This window comes from Protopterus annectens, chromosome 14.part0 (assembly GCF_019279795.1).
Source record: "Protopterus annectens isolate FY-2018-M chromosome 14.part0, PAN1.0, whole genome shotgun sequence".
NCBI classification, from domain to species: domain Eukaryota; kingdom Metazoa; phylum Chordata; order Ceratodontiformes; family Protopteridae; genus Protopterus; species Protopterus annectens.
The window spans coordinates 1,054,622,717-1,054,635,063 of NC_056748.1; positions in this window are offsets into that span (position 1 = coordinate 1,054,622,717).

Sequence of the window (12,347 nt, forward strand, 5' to 3'; positions counted from 1 at the left end):
GTAGAAAGCCTTATTATGTTATCCTGATCCTTTCTGTGTAGTATAAATCCAGTCTGATCATCATTTATTAATCCTGGCATCATAATAAGGTTCAGTCTTTTTGCAAGAATAGACTTAAATATTTTATAATCAACATGAAATAGGATGGTAAGAAGTACATAACTTAGAATCTTTATTTGGTTTCCAGAAAGGGTATATAAGGGTATATTTCCAGTGGGGGTGGTGGTTGACATATGTTTAACTTATTCAAAAACTTTTAATAGGATATTTAAAATATTCTCTAGGAATAATTTGTATAATTCTGGGATTATGCAGTCAAGACCAAGGGCTTTATCTGGTGTAAGATTATTGATTTGATCCTTAAAAGACAATGACTTATCAATTTTGTTTCTTGTTATTTAATTTAAACCTTGTATTGTTTTTTAAAAAGTCATCAATGATGTTGTTAATTTCTAAGTCTGTCTCTGTATTATCAATTTTTGGTAATATTTCCTAAAGCATTCTAGTATGTCTTTTAAATCAGTCACTTTTTTATCTTTATCACCTTGTTTGGAAATTATTTCTTTAATGGTATTAGTATTTATTGTTTTCTTAGATCTACCAGCCAACCTGCGTAAGCTTTTTGGGCTTATTGAATAAGTTTGTAATTTAAATTTTTCTGGATTTATTGATGTATGGTGAAGTACATCAATATTTCTCATTTAGTATTTTCAATTCAGGGTTTGCCAATTTGTCATAAGGTTTTAAGTTGGATTTCGATCTATATTAGATTGCAAAGACAACTCCTTATCCCACTCATTTTTAAAATGTGTAACAATTTTTAATTCTGCTAATTTAATATTAATTTAATAGGTAAGCTAAGAATCCCTGAAAATTACTTGTGAAACTTCTCCAGTATTATTTTCATTATTATTTTCAGTGTATTGATCTATTTCTTTTAGACACCATTCCTTAAATTATTTTCATTTTACTATATAACCATAGATTGATAGTAAATCAAATTACTTGGCTTTAATGTTAAAAGTAAATGTAAGAGCATTGTGGTAAGATAAGGGACATGACGTTTATCAATACATCTTCAATTTTAGTAAATAAACTGCTAGAAGTAAAAACTGTATCAGTATTTTTATGGGTGCCAAATCTATAAGAACGTATAAAGTTGAGAGTTAATTGATTTAAATATTACCCAATTAGTCAAAAGCTGTTTGAATTTAGAGCTGCTGGAACATGTAACATAGAAATGTGATTTATTTTGCTAATTGTATATGCTGCCAATGGTTTTATATTGGTAAAAAAAAAAAAAAAAAAACAAGAGAGCGAATAAGTGCACATTGTTCTGGCATTCATAGAAATGTCCTTAAAAATGATTTGGCTAAGCATATAGCAACTTCAGGTGCTGAACATACATTCTAATTTAGAATCTTACAAGTTGTGTTTAAAAATAAAAAATGGGGTGATTTAATAAACAAAACTGAGTTGGCCGAATGTAAATGGATTATTTTTTTTAGAGCTGACCATATGCCAGGTTTGAATGTGAATAATAGTATAAAACCTATTTTAAAAGATAAGACATGACAGAAAGAATATAAGCCTCAATGAGGCTTAGTTGTAAGGGAACTTTTATAAGACGTGGGGCACTTTAAGGATGTAATTGCTGCTATTATTAAGTTTGTATTTTGATTGGTTGTGTGGTTGTATATATACTTGTGCTATGGTAAGACAATTTTATTTAACACTGAAGAGTCTTTTACTCGAAAGCATTGTTCTGCTATTTATGCTGTTTGTCCTGAGCTGTTAAACTATTTATCGAATGGTGGATTTGGACTGTTTTTCCCCCCCTTGAATTCTGACTGCTTTTCATCCAAGTCCTTTAATTTCCTGAAGACCTGTTACTTTGTATTGCAACCTATGAAATACCTATGAAATGTCTTCTGCAAATAACTGAATTTTTTACAGGAATAACTTTTATCTATCGAGAATCCCTGAATTTTGCTATTAGATTTAATAAAGTTTGTGAAAGGTTCAATTGCTAGAGCAAATAATAGAGGTGTCAAGGGACAACCCTGTTTGTACCTTTTAATATTTTGAAAGTGTTAGAAAAGAGCCAATTTTAATAAGAGAATGTGTTGCTATATAGATTAGTTAGAAGATTTATAAAATCTAGAGAAAATTCATATTAACTGCTTGGAACAAATAATTCCAACTAATAGAATCAAAAGCCGTATTTATATTTTAGACTTGTAGTTCTTTTTTGTTTTTATTATCCAGCTCTATTAAAGTATTAAGCCTAATTACGTTATCCTGAGCCTTTCTATGCAAGTATAAATCCAGTCCGATCATCATTTATTAATCCTGGCATCATAATAAGGTTCAATCTTTTTGCAAGAATAGACATAAATATTTTATAATCAACTTTAAATAGGATGGTATAAAAAGAACATAACTTAGAATCTTTATTTGGTTTCAAGATAGGATTATCAAAGAATATTTCCAGTGGGGGTGGTGGTTGACGTAGGTCTAACTTATTCAAAAAATTTTAATAGGATATTAATACTAGGAATGATTTGTATAATTTTGGGATTATACAATCAAGACCAGGGACTTTATTTGGTGTAAGATTATTAATTTGATCTTTTAAATTCTTAAAAGACAATGACTTATCAATTTTGTTTCTTCTTATTTAATTTAAACCGTGTATTGTCTTTTAAAAAGTCATCAGTTATTTTGTTTGTTTAGTCTTTTCTTTATTATTAATTTTTCGTAATATTTCCTAAAGCATTCTAGTGTGTCTTTTTAATCAGTCACTTTATCACCTTGTTTGGAAATTATTTCTTTAATAGCATTAGTATTTATTGTTTTCTAAGATCTAACAGCCAACCTGCGTAAGCTTTTTGGGCTTATTGAATAAGTTTGTAATTTTAATTTTCTGTATTTATTTTTGTATGGTGAAGTACATCAATATTTCTCATTTAGTATTTTCAACTCAGTGTTTTCCAATTTGTCATAAGGTTTTAAGTTGGCTTTTGATTTATCTATATTCGACTGCAAAGGCATCAACTCCTTATCCCACACTTTTTTTTTTTAATTCTGCTATTAATTTAATATTAATTTAATAGATAAGCTAAGAATCCCTGAGAATTACTTCTGAAACTTCTCCATTATTTTCAGTGCATTGATCTATTTCTTTTAGACACCATTCCTTAAAGTCTTTTAATTTTACTATATAAGCACAGATTGTGATAGTAAATCAGATTACTTGGCTTTAATGTTAAAAGTAAATGTAATAGCATTGTGGTCAGATAAGAGACATGAAGTTAATGTAATAGCATTGTGGTCAGATAAGGGACATGAAATTATCAATACATCTTCAATTTTAGTAACTACTAGAGGTAAAAACTGCATCAGTGTTTGCATGGGTGCCAAATCTATAAGAATGTGTAAGTTGAGAGTTAGTTGATTTAATATCATATGTATCTCTCAAATGTTGAGGATTAATAAAATTATCCAAGTGTTTAGCCACTGAGAATAGCTTAAGAACCTTATCAGTAGCTGTGTATTTATTAGAAAGAATGCAGTTAAAATCTCCTGCAATAATCAATTCACCTTTTGTATACAAGGTAATAATATCCAAATATTTCTTAGCAACTTTGGCTCCAATTCTAGGTATCTGATAAGCCACAAAAGTATATAAAGTTTTTTGTCAATTTCTACAACTGCTAAACCCAACTTGCCATTTTATCTCAACAGGTATTTAATATTTTAGGCAAAGGTAATCAATTTCTACAAAGAATGAGTGCCTCTTCTCTTTGATTTTAAAATGGGAGCTCACAAGAGTTGAATAGTCTTTTAACATCAGTCTGTCTATATATTCATTTCAGTTTGATTAAATGTTCGAAATCTCAGAAGAGCGAACTGATGGAACATAGATTTCTTTCTCAAGGAAAAGAAATTGTTGTTTGCTATTTCCTCCACTGTGGTGCGGTCTCAGAGTTGGTATATTTAAATAAGAGGGTGTGGGGGGCACAACCCCCCCCCCCACTTCTGTCAGTGTTTAAAGTATTGAAATTTTTTTTTGCACGGAACACTGATTTCTTTCCCTGGGAAAGAAATCGATGTTCCATCATTTCGCTGTTTTGAGATTTCAAACATTTCAGATCGATTAAATTGCATTCAGCGTTTTCAGCATTCGATATACTGATATAGACCCTTACATGTTGGCATTCATAAGAACATGTAAATGCAGTCATTTTAGATGATTTAGATTAAAATATAATCAAATACTAATAATTGTTATGAACGAAAAAGGAAAAATTTAAACTTGTATGCATTCAAACCTCCCATTATGGAATGAAAATTCCCTGATTTGATGATATAATTATACAAATCACACACCAACCAACACATCCCAATGTCACCAAGCTAAACAATTGCTACTGCTGCTTAATTTAAAACAATATTATTGATTATAACTGTTTAGAGCACACTCAAGTCATGTTAAAAGGAAAAACAATATAAAATATTTGAGAAATATTAATATTTAAGATCATAGAAATGTAAAGTTGGAAATGTTAATAATAAAGAATGATTTATGTATTTCTGAATGTATCATAATATCTTGGAAATAATGTATTTCAAATTTCACTATTTGATCAAGATATTTTATATAGTTATTTCTTCTAATTAATCCTACTATAGAAAATAGTATAAATAGCCTAGTATTTAAGCATTTATATGGAAGAAATCAAACTGACAATGCCTATAGCACATTAACCTGTAGACATCATAACACCAATGCACATCAAGATTATGCATCATAAAACTTTTAAAACTCATTTAATAACATGGGTGAAAAGGTGAATGGAATAGTCAGAATATGAAGTATAATTAAAAGGTGCTACAATTTAAAATTACATATTTTTGTATATTGTATGTGGTTATATATGCATAGTATATTTACATGGATGTGCATGCATATAACTGTGTATGTGTTGGTAAATTATGAGTAGATGCTTGATATGTAAACAGAGTGAATATGTTGTATCTATGCATGACAGTAAATATACAAATGAATGAGTGTATGTATTATGAATGTATATATATTATCAGTACCTCTAGTACTTGGAATATACATTTAACGTCTAACTTCTGTACAGGAAGCATTCTGTTGTGATTATATTTTAAGTATAATGTACTTACAAATTTGGTTATAGTACTTTTCATTGCCACATTCTGAAATGTGCAAATCAAATTGTTGTATTCATCATACCAATGAGAGATGAAAAATGCTTGAAATTATTTAAAAGTTAGTTCAGTATAGTTATTTCACTAACAAATGCATAACATTTCAAAGAGTTAAATCTCAATATTATTTTCCAGTAATTAGCAAAGTAACTCTGAGTAATTAAGGCAACAGATGTTGAGCAGATTGAGATGTTTTAAGGATCTTCTCATCTAATCTGTTTCACATAGCACAGAAGGCAACAGCTTATTAAAGTACAAGTACAGTAATGTATATATGAGTGCTGTTATATGCAAATTAATGTCTATATAGATGTCAAATATAGTTCTCTCGGAGCAAATTTATAATCACTATTAGTAGCTTCCAGTCAAATGTCTGTAAAACCATTTTGTAAAAAAACTATTTTATAGCAGTCAGTGTGTAGACGTTTGAACCATATGTTTTCCTATATGAGATATATCAGCTTCCTGCATGCTTGCTTTCATTTGCATTTTAGCAATGAAGTGTTTCCTGTGTTTAACCTTATAGTTTTGTTAAAATTACACAGCTCTTATGGACTTCACATCATGTGTTAGATTTCACAATTGCATTTCAAGAAAAGCATTTGGGCAACTGTATACTGAAGTAATACCAAACGGTTATGGGGGTATTTAGGTTTTGTAGGCATTTGGTTATATTTTATGTAAATACATCTGTAGACACCCTTATGAATAGACAAGTGTGGTCTGTGTAAGTATGCATTTCAATTTGAGCATGCTTTTGCCTGTGAATGTCCTTGTGTATATAAAATTGCAGTGTCGCATAATTTACTTAAGTATGGATGCTTAATCTGTATCTTACCAACTTTGATGATTAATAGCTCTCTATAATATTATTTTAAGACCGTGACAGATGCCACATGTCATTCTCTGTTTACTATGCTATCAGTTTCATTCATGCTATGCATTTGTAAGTATTCTGTATTCCACCAACAGTCTTGATGCTTAACTACCTCTTTGCATTATATCTCAGCTATTCCATTATCTGTGGATCATCCGTTGTCTATATGTTTAATTTTTTTTTTTTTTTTTAGACTAAACTTTTAGGTGTTCGACTGCCTGTTGCCAGAAGCAGATAAGTTATTTTACTTATTGCCTCCTATTTAATGAAACTATGTATTCTTGTGATGCATCTGTATTCCAAGGGAGTCCAGGTAGAAAATACCAAATAGCCCTTGAACAATGCATAAACTGGAAAATGTCATAAATATAACGCATAGCTAGCAAAGAAGTTAATGGTTTGTACTTGCATAAATGAAATATGGATATGAAACAATATATCCAGTGACAGTAATGGATCAGTTAAGGAAAGTAACCTTTTAAAAATGTCAACACCCACAATGCCAAGCTCTGAAATGGTTAGACTGAATAATCAAACATCTGGTCTGACATTGTGTAAATATTTATGTGTACAATATAACAGGTAGCATGTTACAGAACCAGAGATACTGCAGAGGAAATTCCATTACTGTAATAGATGATACTTTGTTTATCAGAAGTATTCTGCATAGCAGTTACTGTCCAATTCATTATTATTAAAGTTATATTAGTTTTTTCAGCTTCTTTCATGGCACATTAAAACAAGTGATTATTGTTTTAAACAAGCATTTTATTGCTATAAATGACCCATTCCTCTGTACTGTGATGAGCTCCTGAATCAGTATATTATATTTTCACTGTACATATATAAAGGATACAACTTTCACTGAACTATAATTAGGATGACCACAGGATGGCACTAAATGGAGATTAGTAGTACCATGTGTCTTTAAATCTGCAGATGTTTTTTTCTTCTTCCCACTGCATTCTTCTTTCCTTTTCTTCTTTTCATTATTCCACTTTTTAAAAGATAATTAGCATAAAAACTACATGGAAATGTTTTAAAGTTAACTAGATTAATTTTAAACGTTCTATTTTTGTGTTTCTGCTGCCCATTGTAACACACAGCAAGAGGCTCTCTGGTTCGATTCTCGGCTGGGGTGCCTTCTGTGCAGAGTCTGCATGTCCTCCCTGTGTTTGCATGCGTTTCCTCTGGGTACTCCGGTTTCCTCCCACATTCCGAAGACCTGCATCTGGAGCATTTCTTCCTGGGCCTTCACTGAAGGCTCTGTCCTAGTCAGACTTTCCCAATTAACAAATGTTAAATAAAATAAGTAAATGGGTTAAAGTTCAAACTGCATTTCCTGCAGCGTAGGCAGCTTGAACATGGTATCTAGACTGTTATAAATTGAAAAACAGTTCAAGGTATGTGGGGGGAAAAACATTCTAAAGCACAATTGAACTAACACTAGGAGGGAAAAGGGAATGAAAAGTAGTTACTGTAAAAAAAAAAAAAAAAGTCAGTAGCATCTCTACTTATTTGAATAAGAACCCAAGTAATGAGCAAACACCACACAAGTTAAATCTCTTAATAGAAAGTGAAGTAATTAATATATATATACAAATTTCATGCAGCCAAATCACTCAACACAACCCCCACTGCCCATATTGATCAAGAACTGATTAAAGATTTTGATGAGCAAACAGAGAAGGAACTGATCAAATGTCAAAAGGATCTCTCTTTACTTCAGAATAGTAGATTAACATTCCAAGAGTACAAGTCGTAAGTGAGGTATGCCAATCATGTTCAAACACCATCGAGAGCGTTAGCTAGGATCATTAATCAATCGAAACCAACCGTGCAAATTTTGGAAATACAATTTAATAATAAAATATATTCTAAAATTGAGGATGTTCTTAATATCTTTGAGAAAATATATATTAATATTTATGATGGACAAAAGGATATGACCCCTAACAGAAATTATGAACAATTTCTACAGTCAATTAAGTTTCCAACAATAGGAGAGGGCATTCAAAATGACTTGATTAAACCGATATCTGAAGAAGAAATAGTATATATAATTCAGCATGTGAAATCACATAAATCACCAGGTCCTGATGGCTTGACAGTGGAGTTTTATAGATATTTTCGGTAAGATACTTTCACTTGTGTTTAACTACATAATTAGGAATAAAATTAATGATCCTCATCTTAACACCTCAAAAACTATTTTTATACATAAAGCCAATTTAGACCCTCAAAATCCGGATAATTATAGACCAATATCATTAATAAACGTAGATATAAAAATTCTAACCTCTATTATAGCATCTAGACTGAAAAGAATCATGACTCGTATCATTTCCAAAGAACAAGCTGGTTTTATGGCAGGTAGACAAACCAGTGATAATACACTTACATTACATACTATGTTAGAGCATGCTAAGCAAAATAATTTAAATATTTATGCCCTTATAATTGATGCCCAGAAAGCCTTTGATAGGGTTGATACAAATTTCTTGTTTGATATTTTACCGTATTTTAATATATCACATGAGTTTGTTCAAATGTTACAAATATTATATAGTAATCCCTATACTACATTGTATATTAATAAAAACTTCTCTAAAAGAATACAGATTAAGACTGGAACACTCCAGGGTTGCCCTTTGTCCCCTTTATTATTTAATATCTATCTTGAACCATTGTTTTTATATATATTAAACAAAATGTTTATCATAATGTCCCAATAATTTATGGAACTAAAATATTAATGGCCGCTTTTGCTGACGATCTTAGCATTTATTGTGCATCTCCATTATCAGACACTGAAAAATTGTTGAAGGCTGTTGATGATTTCTCAAAAGTGTCTAACTATAAAATTAACTTGAATAAAACAATATCTTCCCTTTAAAGACACCTAAACCCTTTTCGTTACTGCCCTTAGTGGGACAGGTATCATTTAAAGAAAGTATTAAATATCTAGGTATTGAATTTTCTACAGATAATAAAGACTTTTACAATAATAATATAAAAGCAATCTGGGAACAAATAATTTCTGATTTTGGGAGATGGAAAAATTTATGACTGCCAATATTAGCAAAAGTTTCAATTATCAAAATGAACATATTACCATGATTACTGTATATTTTTAGGTCAGCCCATCTATTACTTTCGAAGACGTTTTTTAAACAGATTCATAAAGAATTGGCTAAATTCATTTGGGAACCAAAGAAAACCAGGATATCTTATGATAAATTAATGACCCCAAAAAATAGAGGAGGACTGGAATTACCTAATTTTGAAATGTATTATTTAACTGTAAACTCCAATAGAATTTTAAGAATTGCCAATTATGATATAAATAATACTAAATGGACACCACCTTGGGTAGTTTTGAATTATAAATATATTCTAAAGTTAAATATTAATCCTAAAGCAATACTTTTTTTGGGTAAGGATACGTTGAAACTATATGGGATTATTGAATACATCAAAACAAACCTATTTTCTTTACATAACTTATTTCAATCATTAGATCTGGTTCAACATATGATGGTTTTTCAACCCTTTCATAAGAATCAGAATTTAAAATTGAATAATCAACTAATTGATCTTAAAAAGTTTCCATTAATAGCCAATCTAACTTTGATTGATATATATAAACATCTTGACAGTTCGGCCAACCAAATAAGACAAGAACTTAATTTACCTAAAAATTATCTAGTTATTCTGAGACAAATTAGAGAACTCACTATAAGTTATTTTAAAAATTTTAAACCGGAAGAAGAGGCTGTAAATAGATGCTCTTTGTTGTGGCAAGCTCTCCAACAGGATATTAAATATATCACGACAGCAAATCAATTAATTAAATAATTTAAATTTCATGATAAAAATTTTATCAAACTATTGGGAAGAGAAAATTTTACTGACAGAAGTAATATGTTAAAAGCAATTGACTTGACCATTAAATCTACTTCTCTTCAAAAATTAATATATACCCAGTTGATGATTTGGAACAATGCATATTATACACGCCTTGCCCTGCTTAAATTTAATCCTAAAAATTCCCCAGCTTATCCATATTGTAAAAATCAACCAGCTGATCTTCTTCATATGTTCTGGAGTTGTAAATGTATTTTCAAACTTTGGAATTCCCTTAAGATTCAACTTCAGAAGGTGGGTTACCAAAGTACAACGTTATCATGGAAATTTATGATTCTGCATATTCCCCTGAAAGAGATCCCTAAATCACAAATTTATTATATATATTAATATTTTTTTTTATTAATGAAGCTTTATATAGCTACAAATTGGTTAGACCCATCTAAAACTTCATGGCAAAACTTTAGAGTTCTAGCGACAAAACATATATTGGCTCATAAACTACTGTTAAACCCACATAATAAGAATGTTAACAGTCCAAAAATTTGGGAACAGATTTTTAATATCATACTAGCATAGTATTTTCAACTTGGAAATAAATAATTATTTATGTGTGTGGGGAGAATTTCGTAAGCAACTGTCTATTACTTGCATTTACTCTTATGGTTTTTTTTATATTTAAATGTGTTACATGGAAGCATTCTTGTAAATATTGTATATAGGGTGTGGTTATTAGTCATATTAGATAATGGTTTTTGTTTTGTGAATGTTATTTTTGTTCTTCATTGTGTATGAAAATATTATAATAATAAAGATTTATTATGGCAAAAAAAAATAACACATTACTTGAAATTATATATAGAAAGTATAGATAAATTAAGTGGATTATTTAAATATGTTAATGTACACCCCCACATACACAGTGCTTTCTATGTTAGAAAATAATGATCTGATGTAAATTTTCATTCTGTCCTCACCCTGTGGGTTTAGATCCGGTCCCTCACATGCAACTCGGCCATTACAATAGCTCATGGTAAGAAAAACCTCTCCAGCTTCTTCCTTAACCATAATGCACCCTTCCTAAGTACCTCAGATCTCGTTTGCCACTATTCGTGTTAGATGTGGTGACCAGTTGATCTCGAGCAGATAAGTGACATTTAAGAAATTTTTTCCTCTAAATTACTAAGTGCTATAAAGTTCTCCTTTTTTTCTTGTTACATAGCTTAGCCTTCATCCCTTACCTAGTGACTGTTTTCATTCCTTTCTCTTTTTATCTTTTCCTCTTCCGTGTGAAAGTACCCTTGAATACTATTGGTAGTATTGCCTCATTTTATACTTTGTGTAATCTTCTTACCATTGTTGGTATTCCCGTTTTGCATTTTCTCAAAAAAAAATTATTTTCTTAAAAAGATATTTTCTTCTCTGTCTCTCTTTGGTTGTCATAGAATGGCAGAAAAAGAAAAGGCTGGATTTAAAAAATGTGGGAAATGTAGCCATAAATTGTCTTACTTGGACTCCTGTACACTGTGCGTTTATTGTTTGGAACCCCTCCATCTTCATGAAGATTGTTCAGTCTGCCACACATTCAATCATAGGGCTCTTGTTGAATGCAAAAACAAACTGGATGGCACAGTGGTGCAGCGATAGCGTTGTTGCCTCACAAGAGGTTCTCTGGTTCAATTCTCAGCTGGGATGTCTTCTGTGCAGAGTCTGCATGTCCCCCCTGTATTTGTGTGGGTTTTCTCCAGGTACTCCGGTTTCCTCCCACGTTACAAAGACATGCATATAGAAGGTTTCTCCCCATGCCTCCACTGAAAATTGGCTTTGTTCCAAGTCGGACTTTCCTGGTAACCAAATGTTAAATAAATTGATTCTTAAAGGTTTACTGCCTTCAGCTTTCAGTGAGGCACTATCTGGAGCTACTCCCCTAGAAAAATAAAAAAAAGGGTAAATCAGAATCTTCAAGCCCTTCCTCTTCTTCTAAGGCTTCTGAAAAATTGAAGAGGAGGCTGATCTCTGTTCCAACGATTAAGAGACCCATACTTTTAGATCCGTATATCTCTTCAGAACTGAAAGTTAAAACAAGGCACACTGTGGATACATCTACTACTTCGGATCTGACTTTAGATAAGTCAAAGGATTCGTCAGATCCCCCTCTCTTGGATCCAACTCCGAAATCAAAGGATTGGACTACAAGACTACCTGTTTTACCCAGGACTCTGTATTTGCTGTCATTGGATCAATTTCTATTTAAAGTTCCTTCTCCCTTTTTGGAGAGGCCAAAGTCACTATCTGTTATGTCCACTCGTCCTTTTAAGAGTTTAACCAAAGATGATGAGAGATTGGTGAGCAAAATTCTCTG